This window comes from Rhinolophus ferrumequinum, chromosome 20, assembly GCF_004115265.2.
Source record: "Rhinolophus ferrumequinum isolate MPI-CBG mRhiFer1 chromosome 20, mRhiFer1_v1.p, whole genome shotgun sequence".
Classification (NCBI taxonomy): Eukaryota; Metazoa; Chordata; class Mammalia; order Chiroptera; family Rhinolophidae; genus Rhinolophus; species Rhinolophus ferrumequinum.
In genome coordinates, this window is record NC_046303.1 from 55,156,099 (window position 1) to 55,179,336 (window position 23,238).

The window sequence follows — 23,238 nt, forward strand, 5'->3', positions numbered from 1 at the left end:
TATTAAGGAATGAGATTTATTCTGTGGCTTTAAAAGTAATCAAAGTATTTTATAATTGAAGGTAATGTACCATTTTCAGGTCAAGATGGCAGAGAAGGTAAACACTGTGCTCACCTACTCTCATGTCCACATCAAAATTTCAACTAAACTACAGAAAACCATCATTGAGAATCACCTGAAGACTAGCTGAACAGAAGTTCCATAACTAAGGACATACAGAAAAAGCCAAGTTGAGATTGGTAGAAGGAGTGGAAAGACAGAATGGGCTGATCCTCATACTCATGTGTGGAAGTTAAAAATTGGGAGCGATATCTCAGCTAAACAGGTCCCCTCTGAGGAGTGAGGGGGTCCCTCCTCTCACCAGTCTCCCCAGCCCAGGGTTCCAGTGCCCGAAAGAAAAGTCCCTGCAACTTATGGCTGTGAGAACGAGTGGAGATGGTGACTGAGTGAGATCCCATAAGACTGCCAGCTGATTTCTCAGCAGAAACTTTGCAGGTCACAAGAAATTGGCAGGAAATATTCAAAGTAATGAAAACAAAGAACCTATAATCAAGATTACTCTACCTAGCAAAACTATCATTCAGAAACGAAGGACAGACAAAGAGCTTCCCAGACAAGAAAAAGCTAAAGGAGTTCATCACCACCAAACCAGTATTACAGGAAATGTTGGATGTCATAGGAATGGCAGCAGGGAGGCAGACTTCTTGAGTTCTCCTCCGGACCTTATCACACACTGAACATCATTGACTCATCAAAGGACTCTCTGCTCATCACACAGAACTGCTAAGAGACTCGGACGAGGATTACTTGAAGGTGGGCAAATTGGGCGAGCAGGGGAAGAGGGAAGGGAGCCAGAGGGAAGGGAAGAGTGAAGATGTGGCCGCATCCATGGCTGTGGAGACACGGCCCGCATCCACAGCTGCGGAGACACAAGGGATCTCAGAACGGAACAGACATCACAAGAGCCAGGAGGTGGGTTCTTTCCCTGCATCCCACAGCTAATCTCTCCCATCGAGAGGGCAGCATATCCAGCATTTGAGGCAGTAACCTCAGCTGAGACTTCCAACTGAGCCTTAGGTTGGACAAAGGACATAAACTCCATAACTGGGCCCCTCCCCCCACCATCCCAATCCTTCCCCTGCCCTTCCAGAGGCTTAAGCTAGCTCCTGAACTGAGGAGTAGTGTCAGATTACAGAGGAGCCATAGTGCTCAGGATCTGAGAAGACATGGCATGCAACTCTGAGCAAGGGAAAAGGCTGGGAAGACTGTGATATTACTGGACTGGGAAAGAGAAGACCCCTCCACCCCCAGCCCCCACCCTTTCTGGCCTGCCTAGGGCAGGGCAATTACAACTGCGGAAACACTCCCAGGGATCAGCAGTAGGAGGCAGAGGCAGCTCTGGGCTTTCAGCAGCTCAGAAATCTCCCGCTCGCCACACACACATACACACACACACATACACACACGCACAGAAAAAGGGTCCTAAGACTCAGAAGAACTGGGCACAGGGCTGGTTGTGTTACTCTCGGTGCGCATATGTGTAGTCAAGAGCAGAAACTGCACTAACTTTGTAGAAACTACCATCCAGACCCATTAGCCCCACTCATCTAAATCTGCAATCCCAAGGTCACTCTGGGCACCAGGTGACCGGCTCTGCCTGCACAATACGCAGAGGACTCTTTGGTACAGCAGAGGACAACCTGGAGATTACCTGGTGGGCTTAAGCCAAGACTGGCGCTGCTTTTTTTGTTTTGTTTTGTTTTTATATCTTTGATATTTTTGCCTGTGTTGAGTGTGGATAATCGGTTGTTTTTACATGTGAGTGTATTTTGTTTTTTCTTTGTTGTTGTTGTGCTTGGTGATTTGCTTTGTTCTGAAATTGTCCTACACCAGGGCCCAGCTCAAGAGGCACAAGATTCAACACATGCAGAGGCCAACTCCAGACCAAACCAGAGTACTACTGGATTTGACCTACAAGTGACACACCCGGAGGGAATTCACTGATGATAAGAATGTTTAAGGAGCTTTGGGACGACATTAAGAAGGACAGAGAAATCATAATGAACAACCAGTTAGAACTAAAGAATACGATAACTGAAATAAAGAACACACTTGAAGGAATTACTAGCAGATTACCAGAGGATAGAATCAGCGACTTAGAAGACAAGTTAGCAGAGATCACCCAAATGGAGCAACACAAAGAAAAAAGAATGAAACTATGAAGATGGTTTAAGAAACCTCTGGGATAACATCAAGCGCAACAATATGTGCATCATAGGAATACCAGAAGGTGAAGAGAGGGAGCAAGGGATTGAGAACATATTTGAAGTAATAATGTCCGAAAACTTGCCTAACCTGGTGAAGGAAACCGACATACAAACCCAGTAAGTGCAGAGAGTTCTAACCAGGATAAACCCAAACAGGCCTATACCAAGACACATTATAATTAAAATGGCAAAGGTCAAAGACAAAGAGAGAATCCTAAAAGCAGCAAGAGAAAGACAGAGGGTTACATACAAGAGAACTCCTATAAGACTATCAAATGACTTTTCTACAGAAACATTGCAGGCCAGGAAGGAGTGGCAGGAGATACTCAAAGTGATGGAAAAGAAAGGCCTACAACCTAGATTGCTTTATCCAGCAAGGCTATCATTTAAAATTGAAGGAGAGATAAAGAGCTTCCCAGAAAAGAATAAACTAAAGGAATTTATTACCACCAAGCCAGCATTGCAGGAAATATTAAAAGGGCTTCTGTAAACAGAAGAAAGATGAAAACAATCTAACTACAAATTTAAAAAATGGCAATAACTATGTACCTATCAATAATCACTTTAAATGTAAATGGATTAAATGCTCCAATCGAAAGACATAGGGTGGCTGAATGGTTAAGAAATCAAGACCCTTGTATATGCTGTATACAAGAGATTCACCTCAGATCAAAAGACACACACAGGCTGAAAGTGAAGGATGGGAGTAAGATATTTCATGCAAATGGAAATGAGAAAAAAGCTGGAGTTACAGTACTTATATCTGACAAAATAGACTTTAAGATGAAGAATATATTAAAAGAAAAAGATGGGCACTATATAATAATAAAGGGATTGATCCAACAAAAGGACATAATCCTAGTAAACATCTATGCACCCAACATAAAAGTACCTAAATATATAAAACATATATTGACTGACATAATGAAAGAGATCAACAGTAACACTATCATAATAGGGGACTTCAACACACCCCTGACAACAAGGGACAGGTCTTCCAGACAGAAAATCACATGGAAACAACGGCCTTAAATTACACATTGGACCACTTGGATTTAATCGATATTTTCAGAGCATTTCACCCCAAAGCTGCAGAATACACATTCTTCTCAAGCGCACATGGAACATTTTCCAAGATAGACCACATGTTAGGCCACAAAACAAGTCTTGATAAATTTAATAAAATTGAAATCATACCAATTGTCTTCTCTGACCACATTGCTATGAAATTAGAAATGAACTACAGGAAAAAAACTTGAAGACATACCAATTCATGGAGGCTGACTAACATGTTACTAAATACTGAATGGGTCGACCATGAGATCAAGGAAGAAATCAAAAGATATCTCAAGACAAACAAAAATGAAAACACAACGACCCAAAATCTATGGAATGCAGTGAAAGCAGTCCTAAGAGGGAAATTCATAGCATTGCAGGCCTACCTAAGGAAACAAGAAAAATCACTAATCAACAGTTTATCTTCACACTTAAGGGATCTGGGAAAAGAACAGCAAAATCAGCCCAAAGGGTGTACAAAAAAGGAAATAATAAAGATCAGAGCGGAAATAAATGAAATAGAAACCAGAAAAACAATACAAAAGATCAACGAATCCACGAGTTGGTTTTTAGAGAAGATAAACAAAATCGACAAACCTTTAGCCAGACTCATCAAAAAAAAAGAGAGAAGACCCAAATTAATAAAATCAGAAATGAAAGAGGAGAAGTGACAACAGACACCACAGAAAGACAAACAATTTTAAGAAATTACTATGAGCAACTATATACCAACAAATTTGACAATCTGGAAGAAATGGACAATTTTCTAGAAGCATACAACCTTCCAAGGCTAACTCAAGAAGAAATGGAAAACCTGAATAGACTGATTACCATCAGGGAAATTGAATCAGTAATCAACAATCTCCCAACAAACAAAAGCCCTGGACCAGATGGCTTTAGAGGTGAATTTTACAAAACATTCAAAAAAGAATTATCACCTATTCTCCTCAAGCTCTTCCAAAAAATCCAGAAGGAGGGAAGACTCCCAAACACTTTTTATGAGGCCACTATCACCCTCATCCCAAAATCAGACAAAGACACTACAAAAAAAAAAAGAAAACTACAGGCCGATATCTCTAATGAACATAGATGCAAAAATCCTCAACAAAATATTAGCAAACAGAATTCAGCAATACATTAAAAAGATCATACACCATGATCAAGTGGGATTCATTCCTGGTATGCAAGGGTGGTTCAACATCCACAAATCAATTAATGTGATACTCCACATTAACAAAATGAAAAATAAAAATCAATCAAATAAAAGTGATCATATCAATAGATGCAGAAAAGGCATTTGACAAAATCCAGCAGCCATTTGTGATAAAAACCCTTAAGAAAGTGGGAATAGAGGGATTATATCTCAACATAATAAAGGCCATATATGATAAACCCACAGCTAACATCATACTCAATGTTGAAAAGCTAAAACCATTCCCCTTAAGATCAGGAACAAGGTAACATTGCCCACTTTCTCCATTTCTATTCAACATAGTGCTGGAAGTTCTAGCCACACCAATCAGACAAGAAAGAGAAATAAAAGGCATCCAAATTGGTAAGGAGGAAGTAAAATTGTCATTATATGCAGATGACATGATACTATATATAGAGAACCCTAAAGACTCCACCAAGAAACTATTAGAGCTGATAGATGAATTTAGTAAAGTAGCAGGATACAAAATTAATATTCAGAAACCAGTTGCATTTGTATATACTAATAATGAAATATCAGAAGGAGAAATTAAGAAAACAATCCCATTTACAATTGCTTCAAAGATTATAAAATACCTGGGAATAAATTTAACCAGAAAAGTAAAAGATCTGTACTCAGAAAATTATAAGACACTGAAGAAAGAAATTAAAGAAGATACAAATGATGGAAACACATACCATGTTCATGGATAGGAAGAATTAATATAGTTAAAATGTCCATACTGCCTAAGGCAACATACATATTCAACGCAATTCCTATCAAACTACCAAGGATGTTTTCACAGAAATAGAACATATAATCCTAAAATTTATATGGAACCATAAAAGACCCCAGATAGCCAAGGCACTCTTGAGAAATAAGAACAAAGTGGGAGGTATAACGATGCCTGACATCAAATTATACTACAAGGCTACAGTAATCAAAACAGCATGGTACTGACATAAAAACAGATACATAGATTAATGGAACAGAATAGAGAGCCCAGAAATAAATAAATGCCTATATGGTCATTTAATCTACGACAATGGAAGCAAGAATTTACGGTGGGGTAAAGACAGTTTATTCAATAAATGGTGCTGGGAAACCTGGACAAGCACATGCAAAAAAATGAAGCTGGACCACCTCCTTACACCATATACAAAAATGAATTCCAAAACTCCAATTCAAAAATCTTTATGCACTCCTATGTTTATTGCAGCACTATACACAATAGCCAAGACATGGAAAAAACCGAAATGCCATCGGTAGATAACTCGATTAAGAAACTGTGGTACATTTATACAATGGAGTATTACGCAGCCATAAAGAAGAAAGAAATCTTACCATTTGCAACAACATGGATGGACCTAAAGAACATTATGTTAAGTGAAATAAGTCAGACAGAGAAAGATAAGTACCATATGATCTCACTTATATGTGGAATCTAAAGAAAAAAATAAGTGAATGAACTAATCAGAAACAGTTTCAGAGACAAAGAGGAAAAACTGAGGGTTGCTAGATGGGCGTGGGGGGTGGGGATAAGGGAGAAGGTGAGGGGATTATAAAACAATCAGTAACCACAAGATGGCCATGGGGTTTTGAAAATTAATCTGGGGAACGTAATTTAGTGGTTACCAGAGGGTAAGGGGGTTGGGGGGTGGGAGATGACGGTAAGGGGGATCAAATATATGGTGATGGAAGGAGAACTGAGTCTGGATGGTGAACACACAATGTAATTTACAGATGATGTGATACAGAATTGTACACCTGAAATCTATGTAATTTTACTAACAATTGTCACCCCAATAAATTAAAAAAAAAAAAAAAGATTTCAAAACGGCTTAAAGACTTAAATGTAAGATCTGAAGCCATAAAATTCCTAGAAGAAAATTTAGGAAGAAACTTAACAGACATTACCCAGTGTAAGATTTTTACCGACATATCCTCTCGGGCAAGGGAAGTAAGAAAAAAAAATAAACATATGGGATAACATTGAACTAAAAAGCTTTTTCACAGCAAAGGAAACCATCAATAAAACAAAAAGGGATCCTAATGAATGGGAAAAGATATTTGCCAATGATATATCCGATAAGGGGCTAATATCCCAAATTTATTAAAAAAACTCACTCAACTCAACTCCAAAACAACAAACAACCCAATTGAAAAATGGGCAGAGGACATGAAGAGACATTTTTCTAAAAAAGACATACAGATGGCAAACAGACATACGAAAAAATGCTCAACCTCACTAACCATCAGAGAAATGCAAATAAAAAACACAATGAGATACGACCTCACCCCAGTCAAAATGGCTCTCATCAATAAATCAACAAACAAGTGCTGGCGTGGATGTGGAGAAAAGGGAATGCTTGTGCACTGTTGGTGGGATTGCAGATTGGTGCAGCCACTATGGAATACAGTATGGAGGTATCTCAAAAGTCTAAAAATGGAACTACTTTATGATCCAGCAATTCCTAGGTATCTATCTGGAGAAATCCAAAACTCTAATTCAAAAATCTTTATGCATCTCTATGTTTATCACAGCACTATACACAATAGCCAAGACATGGAAACAACCAAAATGGCCATCGGTAGACGACTGGATTAAGAAACTGTGGTACATTTATACAATGGAGTATTATGCAGCCATAAAGAAGAAAGAACTCTTACCATTTGCAACAACATGGATGGACCTAGAGAACATTATGTTAAGTGAAATAAGTCAGACAGAGAAAGACAAATACCATATGATCTCACTTATATGTGGAATCTAAAGAAAAGAATAAATGAATGAACTAATCAGAAACAGTCTCAGAGACATAGAGGAAAAACTGAGGGTTGCTAGATGGGAGGGGTGGTGGGGATAAGGGGGAAGGTGAGGGGATTAGAAAGCACAGTCAGTAACCACAAGATTGCCACGGGATCACGAAAGTTAATTTAGGGAATGTAATCAATAATGTTGTAAAGATTTTATAGGGTATCCGATGGACACTTGTCTCGTTAGGGAGACCACCTCAGGGAAGATATAGATGCCTGATCACTGCACTGGACACCTGAAGCTGTAGCTGAACAATAATGAATGTCAACTACAAGTTTATACATTATGTATATAGTTACAAGAAGCAGAGTACAGCATTAGGAATGTAGACAGTGCAAATGTAATGGCTGTGTGTGATGTCAGAAGGATAGTGGATGGGGGAGGGGGGTTGACACAGTGTGAGAGATATAAATGATAAATGTCTAACTATTACATTGTTTTGTGCACCTGAAACTAATAAAAAAAATCAATAGCATAAAAAATTTTTTTCAAAAAGAAATGTTAAAGGGACATTTTTAAGAAAAAGAAGGGAAAAGATCAAAATTATGAATAATAAAAATAGCAATAACTATACACCTATCAATAATTATTTTAAATGTAAATGGATTAAATGGTCCAGTCAAAAAAACAGGGTGGCTGAATGAATAAGAAAAGAAGACACATACATATGCTACCAACAAGAGACCCACTTCAGATCAAAAGAGACATACAGGCTGAAAGTAAAGGGATGGAAAAAGACTTTTCATGCAGGTGGAAACAAAGAAAAGGCTTGGGTAGCAACTTACACCAGACAAAGTAGACTTTAAAAAAAAGGCTATAATAAGAGACAAAGAAGAACCCAATAATTCCACTGCTGGGTATTTATATGAAAAAACCCAAATCATTAATTTGAAAAGACATATGTATCTATATGTTTAGTGCAGCATTATTTACAATAGCCAAGATATGGGAGCAACATAAGTGTTCATCAATAGATGAATGCATAAAGAATAGGAGATACACACACACACACACACACACACACACACACACACACACACACTGGAATATTACTCGGTCATAATAAAGAATGAAATCTTGATATCTGCAACAACATGAATAGACCTAGAAAGTATTATGTTAAGTGAAATAAGTCAGACAGAGAAAGACAGATACCGCATGATTTCACTTATATATGGAATGTAAAAAACAAAGTAAACAAACAAACAAACAGAAACAAACTTATACATACAGAGAACATTTCATGGTTGCCATATAGGAGGAAGGTTGGGAGAATGGGTGAAAAAGTTGAAGGAATTAAGAAGTACATATTGGCAGTAACAAAATAGTCCTGGGGATGTAACGTATAGCATAGGCAATATAGTTAATAATATTGTAATAACTTTGGTGTCAAATGGGTACTAGATTTTTTGGGGTGTTCAATTCATAAGTTATATAAGTGTCTAATTACTATGTTGTACACCTGAAACTAATATAATTGTATGTCAACGGTAACTGAAAAATAAAATGATTATTTAAAAAAAGAAAGTAATGTGTCTTTTCTCCTCTCTGGCTGCTTTTAAGGTTTCCTCACTGGCTTTGATTTCCATGAGGTTTACAATGATATGCCTTGCTGTATTTGCTTGGTTTCCTTTTTTGTTACTTTTTTTTATTATTATACTTAGGTTTTGTAACAGTATTTGAACCTACAATTTGATGTCTTTCATTAAATTTAGAAAACTCTTGGTCAGTATTACTTCAAAAATAGCAATATTGTCCTCCTCTGCTTCTGAGATTCCAATGCACTTGCAGGAAGCATTTTCACCATGTCCCACATGCCTCTTGTGAGGATTTTTAGATTTCTTTTTGTTTGCTTGGTTTTGTTTGTTTGTTTTTGCTTTCCTTATACATTTGTTTCTCTGCTCTTCAGTCTGGATATTTTCTACTATTCTATCTTCCAGTTCATTAGTCTTCTATTTAGCTGACTGTTCTGTTCTTAATTTGTCTCCTTGGTCCTTACTAGTAGTAATTATATTTTTCTCTTCTAGAATTTCCATTCTAATCATTCTTTAGAGCTTAGTTAGCTACTAAAATTCTCTATTGATGTTTTTAAATCATCATATTAAGGTCTGTATATATTTATTCTAATATGTAGGGTTGATTTTGGATTTGATTCTCTTGTCTATTTTTTCTCTTAGTTTTAATTCAATTAGTTTGTCTCATGGAATGCATGATAATTTGTTAAATTTTTAAATAAAATAAAGTCGAACACTATTTTGATGAAATATTAAAGAGAAAATTTGAAGTTTTTGATATTGTAATTTTTCTCCCAAGAAGATATATTTTGGTTATTGCATGTGTCAGGATAAAAGCAGATCACTTCATGTATGTAATACTGAGCTAATTAGGAATGAGTTCATTGGTTGTAAAAGCTGGTCTATTTCCATCCAGTCATTATTCCTAGAGTACAGCCCTTTATGTTTCTAAATTCAAAATCTGAGGCATTTGCTGGGGTTCCTGTATGATTGGTCAGCTTCCTAAAACTGCTACAGGTTCTGCTCAGCCTCTCAGCCCCATAGCTACTGTTTTTCTGCACCATCTTCTGTGGTCTCCAAGCCTTCATTTATGTTTAAATTCTAGCTTCTAAACAATGAGTATATGCTTGTGATAAAGAATTCTCAAGAGAGATTTTTGCTTTTTCTTCTTCCCATTCCATCCAAAACCAGGGCTAAGTAAAGCAGATATACTCATTTTCAACCTTTTCAACCAGTTTTTTGTTGTTGTTGTTGTTGTTGTTCATTAGGAGCATCATCCTTCAGGTGTTTTACCCTCATAAAGATGTCTGTCAGGCCAGCCTGGTGGCTCAGGTGGTTTGAGCGCTGTGCTCCTAACACCAAGGTCGCGGGTTCTATTCCCACATGGGCCAGTGAGCTGCGCCCTCTACAACTAAGATTGTGAACAACGGCTCTCCCTGGAGCTGGGCTGCTGTGAGCTGCTGTGGGCTACTGTGTGCCGTCATGAGTGGCCGGTGGCCAGCGTGAGTGGCCGGCAACCCAGAGCTGCCTTGAGCTGCTGTGAGTGGCTGACAGACGACTGGCAACTGTCTGCCTCGGCCGGGGGGAGAGCAAGTCTCATAACACCAGCATGGGCCAGGGAGCTGTGTCCTTCACAACTAGACTGAGAAACAACAGGCTTGAACTGGAGTGGGAGGGGGTGGAAAAAGAAGAGGAAATAAATAAATAAATAAATAAATAAATAAATAAATAAATAAATAAATAAATGTATAATAAGAGGTCTCTTATGTATTTTCTGTCCTTCTCCAGAGGCTTTGTTTTCTGACCCTAACTTGTATAGACCGATAAAACTGTGATTTGCTTACCTTTCCAGATTAATGATTTCTATCATCTAAAGGAATCCCTTAATTATTTTTTATCACCCCAGTCACTTATTTGTATTTTTAAAAATGTTTAATCTACCATTTTATATATATTGCACCAACAGGTATATTTCTGAATATCTGCTCTGCCATATTGCTTTAAGTAAAAATCTAATCATGCTGTCTCTCAGTCATGTGGAAAACACATCGCACATTTTCCCACATTTAGGCATTGATTCTACTAATTCTTCTTGATATAAGAGGCATTACCATATGACAGTTAAGAACTTGGCCTTTGGAATTAGATATTCTGAATTCAAGTATTTGCTATGCCACTCTCTAAGTATGTGACCTTAGGCTATTTACTAACGTTTTAAGGCCTCAGTTTCTACAACTACAAAATGGGCTATTAATTGTATACCTCACACAGAGTTGTTGTAACAATTGAATGAGATAATGTGTATAAAATGTTGATACAATGTCTGACATACTGTATAAACATCTTAGAACCAAACATAATACAGGATAAGTTAAAGTAAGGTACTATTATAATTGCCCAGAATGTCCTTTGTTTATTGAATTCCTATTCTCCATTAAAGACCAACACATTCTACCTCCTTCAAAAATCCACTCAAATTTCTCTAACATCATTAAATTATTTTATCTTATTTTCTCATTGCATGTCCATTGCTTATAAATATCTTAAAGCATCTTCTCCAGATCCACCTGTCCTAGAGTTACGTAAGCATTTACAGGACTCTCCCCTGTATCAGTTTGTGAGCTTCTACAGTATAAAGATTATCATAGAGAATATATGTTGGATTTCACTGAATTTGTACCCTGTACTCAAGAACGACTCTTCAGTGACATATATATGAGCTTGAGAATGAAGAAAGGTAGAAAAAAAAATGCGGTAAGGTTTTAGTTTCAAAAGCTGTTTCATATATATTATCTCAAATGATCCACACAATGAATCCCTGGTGAGGCTTTCATGAAATTCATCATAGTTTCCATTTTTTTGGTAGGAAAATATACATATCCATGTGGCTTATCAAAATGTACTAGAACACAGATTTTTCTGATTTCATTACAGAAAGTATCATTTCTAAGTGAGCAGAGAGGTAGAAGTGGTTTGATACAGAAAGTTTGAGGGGAAAGTACTAAGAAAGAAAAGAGGGGAAAGCACCCCAGAAGAAGGTAAATTTCAAGGATATACATAAGAGGGGAAAAGTGTAGTGAGTAGGACAAGAGATTAAAGAAAACTTATTATTCAGGGTTCCCAGAGAAACAGAATAAATAGGAGAGATAGATAGATAGATAGATAGATAGATAGATAGATAGATAGATAGATAGATAGATAGATAGAGATATATAAATAGATAGATAGAGATATATAGACAGATATCTATCTATATATCTCTATCTATCTATCTATCTATATCATAGCATATATATTTATTTCTCTCTCTCTCTCTCTCTCTCTCTCTCTCTCTCTCTCTCTCTCTCCTCTCTTTCTCTCTCTCTCTCTCTCTCTCTCTGTGTGTGTGTGTGTGTGTGTCAAGATTTATTTTAAGAAATTACCTCATGCATTTTTGGAGGCTGGCAAGCCTGAAATCTACAGAGCAGGCCGGGAGGCTGGAACCCAGGGAAGGGCACATGCTACAGTGTGGAGCCTGAAGGCAATTCGGAAGCAGAATTCCTTCTTTCTGGGGGAAGCTGTTAAGGCTTTCAAAACATTATTAGATGAGATCCACTCACATCATGGAATGTAATCTGTTTTACTCAAATTCTACTGATTTAAATATTAATCATATCTTTAAAAATACCTTCACAGTAATGTCTAGATGAGTGTTTGACCAAAAACTAGGTAACATGGTCCACCCAAGTTGACACATAAAATTAATCATCACACTGGTTAAGAGAAAACTTACAAACTCACAACGTAGTCTTTTAAATTGTTTCTCTCTTCTTTTATCTATGTTCTTTCTCAAAACTCACTTTTCCTAAATACAGTCTGTAAACTGAATCTCTAATATCTCACCATCACTCTCAGAGATAGCTTAGGTTAGCCTATTCCAGGAAGACCCTGAACCAAAATTCAAAGCATCCCTTACCTCTTTCTCTAACCTCTTCTTTTTTTTCTTTTTCTTTTGATTTTGGAAACAAAAGGTTTTGTATATTATCTTGGAATGTAAGAGATTTTTATTAATTTAAGTGAATAGTAATAGAATGAAACAAGTAAAGTAGAAAGAAAGAGATGAAAGTGGTAACTCAGAGAAGAACTAACAGGATATTTGAAAGGTGAAAGAAGATTTATAGATCTAACAATGTCAACAAAGTCTTTCCTGGGCTGTACTAGTTAGAAAATGCTTCAAAAGCCTGGGGTACCTTGTGGTGCACTGGCAACTGAGAAGTTCACAGCTGGGAACTTTTGATAGTTTGATAGAAGGGGCAGTGCTAGGGATTCTGAAAATAGAATTCGGCATGGCTGAGAGAATCATCTGAGTAGAGAATATTTCCCATTTAGTCAGCTTCTTTTTCTGTGTAATTAGACAGTATGATTGTAGGCAGTTCCTCTGAGGACCTAGCTCCTCATGAATTCAATGTCTCTATGTTTACAGCAAGTACCAACAACAGTAAGAGCCATCATGAGACTAAATCTTTCAAAATTCCCTGAAACTTAATTTTTAAAATTATTTTCTAGGAAGATTTTCCATGTTGATATATATAGCTTGTTGTTACCAAGATATAGGCATACTAATAAACAAATGAATCTTACCCCTATAAAGAATGAATTAAAATAAGTCTAACATAGTAATTATTTCTCACAATTGTATTTAGACATAGCATCAGAAACTGTAAGGTAATCTGACCTACATTTCTTTCACTGTTTGAATTAATTTTACAACATTCTCTACCAAATTATGGTTTAATTTATGTTCAAATGTCTCCATTGGTAGGGAACCCACTCTTCAAGCAGCCCATATCAACTTTGACTGTAACTTCTTTATATTGAGCTGGAATCTATCTTCCTGTGGCTTCTATTCACTGATCCTACTTCTACTCTTTGAACCCCATTAGAATAAACCTAACATCTTTGACTCATAACTCAAAGTATTTGAACAGAACTGTTATTTTCTCCTCACCTTAATTTGGAGTTGTCTTTTCTTCAAATTAAACACTGCCCATATCTTCAACTATGTTTAATGACAACGTGTGAAGCATTTTTGTTTGTTTGTTTTTACTGATCCCATTCCTACAACAGATCCAAAACTAAGCAATTACCTTATAATATCTGACCAGCAGACCATGGTGGAAAAAAACTTCTTGAAATGTTTAGCACTTCTATTGTTCCAGGATAATATCTCTTTAACTTTTTGGTTTATTAAAACGTGACAGTCATTTTATCACATGTTGGTATACTGCATCACTTCCAACTTCATTTGGGCAGTTGGGTTTTTGGACCCAAGTGTAGGATCTTATGTTAATCCCTGTTAATTTCTATCTTTTAGAGATTCATCCCATTGCTACAGAGTGACAAGATTTTTTTGTTGTTTCAATTCTGGTTCTGACATACAATGTGTTCATTCTCTTGCCAGGCTTCATGTCATCTACATATTTGATAAGCATGCCTTCTGTAGCTTCATACAATTCAATCTATAGGATTATACAGTCATAATTACATCTTTTGAGAACTTTCCAACCTTCTAAAGTTATACTTCCTTTCAAAACTTCATGTTATAGAGTAATAGAAACTTTTCACTCAACTTTTAGAAGTTCTGCTTTCTAAACTTCTGAGTAGATTCTTCCCTTCTTTGGATACCACACATTCTCAGATGACAGGTTCTCAAAACTCATTCATTTCCTTAGTCCCTCACTGTGATAGTCATGTCAACTTGACTGGGCTAAGGAATGTTCAGATACTGTGATAACACATTTTGGTTGTGTCTCTGAGGGTATGTCCAGAAGAGATTAGCATTTGAATCACTTGATTACTAAAGAAGAGCACCCTCTCCAATGTGGGTGGGCATCATCCAATCTGTTGAGGCTGGAATAGGAAAAAAAAGGCAGAAGAAGGGCCCATTTGCTCCCTTTGCTTGAGCTGAGATATCTATCTTTACCTGCCAATTGACATTGGATCTTTGGTTTTAAGGTTTTCAGATGCAGACCAGGACTTACCATATTTTGCCATGTATAATGCACAGGTTTTTGGCCAAATTTGTGAGGGAAAAATAAGGATCTGCATTATACCATGTTTCTTCTTCTCCAAAAATAAGACATAGCTGGACAATCAGCTCTAATGAATCTTTTGAAGCAAAATTAATATAAGACCCAGTTTATATTATATTATATTATATTATATTATATTATATTATATTATATTATATTATATTGTATTATATATAACTGGATCTTCTATTATAGTGAAATAAAACCGGGTCTTATATTAATTTTTGCTCCAAAAGACACATTAGAGCTGATTGTCCGGATAGGTCTTATTTTCAGTGAAACACGGTACATGCATAGTACTAATTCTGTACCTATATAAATGTTTTAAATTCTTTTATTTATGTTTATGAGTTAAAAGTGTAACTCTAGAAATCAATAACGATATCTGTATGCAAAATAATACCCTGGAATATGATCATCAGTTTTATTGAACTTACAACGAACTTGCAACAATGAAGAGTTCTTGGCCTTCTGTGATGCGTAAATTTGTCACAGGTACATAAAATTTCTTGTACCTTGTATCTGTTCTTGTGCTTTGTAATTATTTGTTACATAAAATTTCTTGTACCATAATTTGTTTAAAAATAAATGTTAAAATTCCTTTATAATACAAAACAAGTACCTAAATGTAAACAAATAAAAATTTGAATTAAACAATTAAAATGAAAGATTTTTTTTCCTGAAAATTTGGGCCAAAAATGTGGGAGAACCTTATACACAGCAAAATATGGTACATCATCAGATTCTTTGATTCTCAGGTTTTAGGACTTGGACTGAATTATACCACCAGCATTCTTCTTTCCGCTTGTAGATAGCAGGTTTGTGGGAGTTCTCGGCCTCTGTAAGCCTGTGAGCCGGTTCCTACACTAAATCTCCTTCATGTATATCTATATCTCTATAGCCTATTGGTGCTATTTCTTTCTAGAAATAGCTATTTATTTCTAGAACCGATTAATAGACTAACCCTTTCTTAATGATTGCCCATGCATAGTTTTGTTTCAATTGCAAGTATTTGTTTAAAATTGTATTTGTTTCCTATTGCTACTGTACCACATTATCATAAATTTAGTGATTTAAAACACTGTAAATTTATTACCTTATATTTCCTGAGGTCAAATTCTGAAATGTGTCTCACTGGGCAAACACCATGTAACTCAAGATTTGTGAATGTTCCTAAGATAAACATTTTCCCAAATAATGTATCATTTATACTAAAGAAACATTTCTTTACCATTTCCCAGTCTTTTCTATTTCTATCATACTTTTACCAGCTTATAACAGATTGTTACAATTTATTATCTGAATGAAATTAGCATGATATTTAAAATAAAATGCAATAACCATGAAAAGGTTATTAGAGCAAAATACAAGACAGTGGTACAAAGTCAGCTATATGAAGAAGACAGGTTAAATAGAAGGGGAAGAAAAGTCTAACAGGCTCTTGTTTGCCACTGAAATAAAATTCTAGTTTGGATTTAGATAATGATGAGAATATGGAGTAAAATTGAGTTTATCAAGTTAAGAAGGATAGTGAGAAATCATTCCATAATATTAATCTCTGTCTGTGTACATGTATGTCAAAATGCATCTCTATGGTGGGAAACTCTTTGACAATGAAAAAGAATTTGAGTTTTTCGTTTGTTTTGTTTTTTTCTTGTAGGGATCTTAATGATACTACTTCACATTATAAACCACCATAATGATGGAAGAGGGTTTCCAGTTAAGATGACAGAGTAGGTAAACACTGTGCTCACCTCCTCCCACAACCACCTCAAAATTACAACTAAACTACAAAACAATCATTGAGAATTGCCTGAAGCCTAGATGAACAGAAGTCTTATAACTATGGATATATAGAAGAAGCCTCTTCCAGACTGGTAGGAGGGGTGCAGACACAAAATAAGCTGGTCCCACCCCCACGTGTGGCAGTTAAAAATCAGGAGGTTTATCTCTGCTGCTGAGTTCTCCCCTGACGAGTGAGGGTTCCAGCCCCACACCAGACTCCCAGCCCAGGATTCTATGCCAGAAAAAGAAGTCTTCATAACTTCTGGCTATGAAAACCAGCAGAGATTATGGCCGAATGAGATAGAGGGCCGTTGGAGTCCCAGGCATTCGTCATAAAGGCCAATGCCCAAACTTATTTCCTGAAGGGCTCATTCTGAGCTCCAGTGGTGGGACAGCAGCTTGAAAGGTGCCAGGGAATACGGGGAGGAACTGAATTGTCAGACTGTAGGACGAGGTCTAGAGAGGCAGCTTTCTCCCAGTGGAACAGAGGCTATTGTTCACTGTTGAGCCACCATTCTGAGTCTCCTTCAACCTGGCTAACATCATTCATCCTGATCTGGTGATTCCCTGAGACCCTTCTCCACCTAACTTGAGGACGCACCCAAGCAGCTTCCTGTGTCTTTTCCATACAAACATCCTGTCTTGGCTCATGCTGTGAACTTGCCTAAAAATCTTTCATAGGTTCACAAACCCCAAACAAGCAGCATCTGACCTTGGCATGCCTGGTATCTTTCCCTAAGCAGCCCAAGCTTGGCACTACCAGAAGCTGGTCTTGGTTCACAGTGTAGCCTCTCCCAGGCACCTCCAAGCCCAGCAGAAGTGGGAGCTATCTGAGGATTGCTTTGTGGTACATACCAAGTGGCTCCAGGCAGGGCACAGACAGCAGCTGATATTGGCCTGCACCAGAGCCCTTCCCAAGAGTCCTCAGAAAAACAAAACAAAACAAAACACCTGATGGCCAGCTTCAGATCACGGCTATGCCAGATCACCATCAAAACACCTCCACAAATGACACACCCAAAAAGCAGACTCAGCAGGCACCAGAGCCCCATTAAACAAATCCTGCTCTGTAGAGTCAGCCCCTGAACAACTGTTCCTCCACTGTTGTGATGGTGAGTCCTCACAACCAACCAGCCTGGGGGTCACACATTCCTGTTGACATGCCAACAGCAACCAAGGCTCAAATACAATGGAAAGGCACACACAATCTACACAAGAGACACTCCTGCGGCACCTGACTCAGGTGACCAGGAAGACTGTGCCCCTGGGCCACATAGGACACTTAACTATACAAGGCCACTCTACCATGATTGAGAGATGTAGAAGCCCTACCTAATGCATATAAACAAACACCAGGCAGCCAAAATGAGAAGACAAAGAAACATATCCCAAATAAAAGAACAGAAGAAAATTCCAGAAAAAGAATGAAATAAAATGGAGACAAGCAATCTACCAAAGGCAGAGTTCAAAACACTGGTTATAAGGACACTTAATGATCTCAGTAAGAACTTCAACAAAGAGACAAAAATAAAATAAATAAAACCATAAAAATGGAGATAAAATTCATAAAAAAGAATTAGTCAAAAATGAAGAATACAATAACTGAAATAAGGAATATATTAGAGAGAATCAAAAGTATACTAGATGAAGCATAGGATTGATTTGGAAGACAAAGTAGCAGGAACTCCAAATCAGAATAGAAAAAAAAATTTAAAAAAATTAGAATAGTTTAAAGGACATCTGGGACAACATCAGGTGTACCAATATTTGCATCATAGGAGTACCAGAAGGAGAGAGAGAACAAGGAATTGAGAACCTATTTGAACAAATAATGACTTTAAAATAAAAACTTCCCTAACCTGGTGAAGGAAATAGACATACAAGTCCAGGAAGCTCAGAGTCCTAAACAAGATGAACCCAAAGAGAACCACACCAAGACACATTATAATTAAGCTGCCAAAGCTTAAAGACAGAGAGAATCTTGAAAGCAGCAAGAGATAAGCATTAGTCTAAAGCATTGACTGTATTGACCTGCAAGGGAGCTCCCATAAGGGTGTCAGCTGATTTCTGAACAGAAACTTTGCAGGCCAGAAGAGCTTGGCACAAAATATTCAAAGTAATGAAAAATAAGAACCTACAAGCAAGATTACTGTACCCAACAAAACTGTCACTTAGAATCGAAGGACAGATAAAGAGCCTCCCAGAGAAGAAAAAGTTAATGGAGTTCGTCACCACCCAATCAGGATTACAAGAAATGTTGAAAGGAACTTGAAGAAGAAGAAGAAGAAGAAGAAGAAGAAGAATAAGAAGAAGAAAAGAAGAAGAAGAAGAAGAAGAAGAAGAAGAAGAAGAAGAAGAAGAGAAATAATAATAAAATGACAAGAACTACATATCTATCAACAATTACTTTAATGTAAATGAATTAAATGCTCTAATCAAAAGAAATAAGGTGGCTAAATGGAAAAGAAAACAATACCCATACACATGCTGCGTGCATGAGACTCATTTCAGATTAAAAAACACACAAAGATTTACAGTAAATGTATTAAAAGATATTTCATGATAATGGAAACAAATAAACAAAAAGCTGACGTATCAATATTTATACTGGACAAAATAGACTTTAAAACAAAGGCTACAACAAGAGACAAAGAAGGACCCAGTAATCCCACTTCTGGGTATTTATCCAAAGAAACCTCAAACACTAATTCAAAAGATATATACATCTATATGAGTATGTTCAGTGCAGCATTATTTACAATAGCCAAGAGATGGAAGCAACTAAGTGCCCATCAATGGATATAAGCATAAAGAAAAAGTAGTACACATATATAATGGAATATTACCATTAGCCATAAAAAAAAAGCAAAATCTTGCCATCTGCAACAGCATGGATGGACCTAGAGGTTATAGTAGAACAATACAGACAGAGTGGAATAAGTCAGACAGAGAAAGACAAATCAATATGATTTCACTTATATGTGGAATATAATAAAATAAAACATGAACAAATGAACAAATTTGTTCATGAACAAATGAACAAATAAAACAGAAAGAGGCTCGTAGATACAGAGAATATTTTGATTTTGCCAGATGGGAGGGAGGTTGGGAGGATAGGTGAAGGGGAGAAGGGATTAAGAAGTGTAAATTGGCAATTACAAAATAGTCGTGGAGATGTAAAGTATAGCATAGGAAATATAGTCAATAACATTGTAATAGCTATGTATGGTGTCAGCTGGGTACTAGATTTATTGGGGTGATCACTTTATGTGTTACAAAAATATTTAATCATTATGGTGTACACCTGAAACATATAAATTTGTATGGCAACTGCAATTGAAAAATAAAAATATATATTTTTAAAAACTGCCTTAGATGTTAGACCAATACTGTCCAATAAAAAATAAAATAAAATAAAAGTATAAACCACCAGGACGAGAGAGCCTATCTTTGGAGAATGTAGGATTGAATTCTTACCAAATATAACATAGAGTACTTGCAAGGTTTGAGAGACCCACATGATGTACTTGATGGAGTTGCAATTCTTTCACCATCAATGGGCTTTTAGTCTAAGTTAAATTTCTACTTTTAAATATTTCCCCAAAGCAGTTTATTCGACCATTAACAGAGTTTTCTTTGTTTGTTGTCTAATTTGAGTTCTGTCCATTTTAGCTGACATTTGCTGGGCTCACTCTATTGAGACCTTCAGAACCTAGAAGCTAATCTTGCCTCCTTCAGCACTATGGTGGAGCTGAAGGGACACCTAAGTGGGTTCAAAGCAGAGTCCCCAGGGGAGTCACTACTGACTCTGTCATCTTGGAGCACTCATTTTACTCTCAACCCCAGTTTGGTTATCTGTAAACTGAGGGTATTGGACTTGTGTAGTGCCAGTTGTTTACAAATCATGTTCTGTAGATCCTTAGGTCTATAGAAAGGCCTCAGGACTGCTGGGGTGGAGTATAGTGAGTGAGGGAGAGATGGAGAAGATGGGGTCTCTGGCAGCACATTCTGTGTTATAGACAACAGAAGTCTGATATTTTATAGAAATTGGCAGCTTAGATCATTGGTATTTGTAAGTAATCTCTAAGCATCATATTAGATTTTACCAAAGTTATCAAGTAAAGAGACCAAATTTTTTAAATAGGCGTGTGAAGACATTGTAAAAATTGATATTCTTTCTGATTCCTGAACTATTTGTCTTTGTCATCATAAGTTAATCAGCATTCCTCTATCCTAAGTATGGTTGCAAATGGAGAAAAAATAAATTTACAATCTATAAATTATTTAGCAAATGTTGAACAAGTAAGAATTAGCTATACCTTTTTTCCTTTTTCTTTCTTTTCTTTTCTTTCTTTCTTTTTTTTTTTTTTGTTGTTGTTTAATAAATGGTCTATTCCAAGGTTAAGTCATGAAAAACACAAGATGAACCTGGAGCACCTTGTAGTATCAAAGAGTAAGGATGTGTTCAAAAGGATGGGGGCATGACAAAGGGCCAAGGAGCCAACCTAGAGGAAGTTCCAAGGGCCAAAGCTGGAACAATATGAGAAACGAAGTAACAATAATGTTGGATTAGAATCCATAGACTAAAATAAACACTCACAAGCCTTCACTCTCATAATAAAATAACTGAATAAATAAATAGGGGAGATGGTACAACTCCTCCTTATAGAAGAACTGTAATCAATAAATGTAACAGGAATGAGGGAAATCTGCATTAGGACACCACAGTAATAATTGTGGCAAGATCCACCAAATGGATGCTAAAGTTATTGAGAAAAAGCTTGAGGAGAAACAAGACATTTTCATAGTACCAGTGCATTGCTCCCTAAATGTTTACTAATTACAAGGGTAAAAAAATAGTAAGTTTACAGTGAAAAAATCTGCAGACTATGCCTTCACCAAATGAGAGTCGTATATTAGAACATGGAATATTGTTTGTAATGAGCTCCACAATTTCTCTACTTATTAATGATATGCAACACACTTTAAATCAAAGCCTTCATAGTATCATTCTAGAACTTTGTTAACGTAATTCTAGAATTAGCCTTAAAATTAAGACGAAACTAGTTTAAATAAAAATAAGGTTAAATAAAAATATAAGAACAATATTAAACCATATCATAAAATTGTAATTATTTTTCATAAATGCTGAAAAATGTTAATATTTGTCATTTCACAAAACACCTTTTGTTGATATTCTACAAATAATACCATCCAATAATGTCCCAATACTTTCTTCTTGTGAAGATATTTATATATCTTTTGACTTCTGTGATATTTATTACTTCAGGAAGATTTTTCGGAGAAACTTGTTGACCTTCAACCGAACATATTAGGTCTTCCTGATTTATTTGTGTGTTTTTTTTCCATTTTTTAATGTAAACAGAATTGAAGTGTAATTTTCTGAGATACCAAGTTTTTTAAAGTCACTGAATATTGTTATTTGGGGAAAGGTTGAAAATAATTTCAGTAGAGTTCTTGTCTTCATTTTCCCCAGTGTTTAGAGGTGAACTGCTTTGTTTTCCGCCACAAGTATCTGAAATGGATTGACAATCACTGTAGGGTTTATTAATTAAACATCAATGGCACCTTCCATAGACTTTTTTCTCAAACATTTTTTACATCTTCAAACAACAGAAGGGTTACCGTGCATTTGGGAAACAGGTCCAGCTGATGTGTTAACTGCATTTCATAGATAAGCAGGATTCACCACATCCCCTGTCTTTCTCCTAAAATTGTAATAATTAAAGCAGTATCCTAAGGACACGTGGAATAAAGTAAATAACCTGGAATCAGTTATAAATACAAAGATAGAAGTAGATAGAATAAATATTAAATGAATTAGTCAATAATCCTAATAAATACATAATATATAGAAAATTTTTCTTTAGAAAATAATCTATTTATATTAGCTCACATAGGCAATGAATCCAGGTATATTAAAAGATTAAAAGCAAAAAATAAAACCATAAAATATTTGAAGAAATCATAAATGTGTCTTTAATGGATGTTTGGTTCAGGAAGGGCTTTTCAGGGAAGAACACTTACAAAGGAAAAGAGAGAAATAATTGAATAAAAATTAATTACTGCTCCACATAAAAATTATAAGTCAAATGATAAACTGGGAAAAATGTAAAAAATGTAAAGAGGAATTACTAACTAGTAATTTCCATTACTAATGGAAAATCATTCATTCATCCATTCATTCATTCAACAAATATTTATTGAGCAATTCTTTTATGCCAGGCTAGAACAGTAGCAAACAAACCAGGTTTCTTCCTACATGAAGCTTACATTCAAGTGCGGCAGGTTGGGGGTGGGGCATAAGCAATCAGTCCATAATTAGACAATATGTAAGATCATGTTAGTACTGTAGAGAAAGAGAACAATGGCTACAGGGGAGGGAAGTGTAGAATGCAGACAATGGTATTTTGTGCCAGGTGGTCAGGGAAGGCTGTGATGCACTTCCATTTGAGTAGAGACCTGAGGAACAGGAAGGAGAAAGCTGGGGAGATGTCTATGAAAGGAACTTCCT

General features: G+C 36.3%; 1 pseudogene; it reads right to left on the reverse strand.

Moving 5' to 3' along the window:
- Window positions 1-21,876: 21,876 nt before the first annotated feature.
- LOC117012565 (EKC/KEOPS complex subunit TPRKB-like) lies at window positions 21,877-22,391 on the reverse strand (annotated as a pseudogene).
- Between the last annotated feature and the right edge of the window lie 847 nt (window positions 22,392-23,238).